Source organism: Pteropus vampyrus, unplaced genomic scaffold (genome assembly GCF_000151845.1).
Source record: "Pteropus vampyrus isolate Shadow unplaced genomic scaffold, Pvam_2.0 Scaffold10983, whole genome shotgun sequence".
NCBI lineage: Eukaryota > Metazoa > Chordata > Mammalia > Chiroptera > Pteropodidae > Pteropus > Pteropus vampyrus.
Window position 1 is genome coordinate 3,547 of NW_011899764.1, and position 1,353 is coordinate 4,899.

The following is a 1,353-nucleotide window of genomic DNA, read 5'->3' on the forward strand; positions in this document are numbered from 1 at the left end:
GAAAGAAAGAAAGAAAGAAAGAAAGAAAGACATTTCCTGTCTACAGCCATGCCACTCTGAACAAGCCCGATCCTGTCTGATTTCGGAAGCTAAGCAAGGTTGGGCCTGGTTAGCACTTGGATGGGAAACCACCTAGGAAGACCAGGTGTTATAGGTGTAAAAAATAATAATAATAAATAAATAAATAATAAGGGATTGTAAGCTGACAAGATCCTTGCAATCCATGAGGTCAACCAAGGGTTGCTTCAAAAAATTTTTAAAAAGAAAATAGACCATTTCTTTATATCATATACAAAAATAAACTCAAAATGGATTAAAGACGTAAATGCAAGACCTAAAACCATAAAACTCCTAAAAGAAAACATAGGCATTAAACACTTTGACATTGTTTTAGCAATGATGTTTTTGTCTCCTAGGGTAAAGGGAACAAAAACAAAAATAAACAAATGAAACTATATCAAACTAAAAACCTTTTGTACCATGAAGGAAACCATCAACAAAATGAAAAGGCAATCTACTGAGTGAGAAAAGATATTTGCAAATGATATATTCGATAAGAGGTTACTATCCAAAATATATAGAGAACTCTACAACTCAACGTCAAAAACCAAACAATCCAATTTTTAAAAGGGCAGAGGTCCTGAATAGACTTTTCACCAAAGAAGACGTACAGATGGCCAATAGACATATGAAAAGGTGCTTAATATCACTAGTCATGAGAGAAATGCAAAGTAAAACCATAGTGAGATATCACTTCCCACTTGGGGTTCAGAACGGGCCTCCCTGAAGTGTGTTACTTTGGCATGTAGATTATATTGAGCTGAAAGCAATGAGACACCATAAGCCCAAGAGAAACTTTAACTTCTCCCTTAAAGAATTTAAATTGGGGCCTTGCCCATAATAAAAGTTATTATCAGAGATAACTTCTTATGACCTATCTACAAAGCAAAGTAAACATCTAATTATTGAATATCTGCACTTCTTACCATACTGCAGTGACCTTCCTCTCCTCTAAAGCTCCAGGTGCTTTACCTCATTCTTAGGTCAGAATGCCATATATACCTCATTTAACCTTCTTTCCCTGAACCTCTCATGTATGTAGAGTCGCTGACTTGCTCATATAGGTGGGGTTATCATATGTACGTATGTAATTAAATTCAGTTATTCTGTTTCATGCCAATTAATTATAAGACCAGAGAAAATAATCTAGAAGGGTAAACCCACTTGGTTTACAGAGCCCAGAAAGGGCTCTTCTTTGATATCACAGGACAGAAAGAAGAAGTTTTGCTTAAGGTACCCACTCACGGAGCATGACTTCAGAGGCTTCTCCTACACCCATCTGTAAAAATGGCT

The 1,353-nt window shown here is 36.1% G+C and overlaps 1 pseudogene; it reads left to right on the top strand.

The window, feature by feature from the left end:
- Nucleotides 1–38: 38 nt before the first annotated feature.
- On the top strand, nt 39–157 carry LOC111734984 (annotated as a pseudogene).
- The last annotated feature ends 1,196 nt before the right edge of the window (nt 158–1,353 follow it).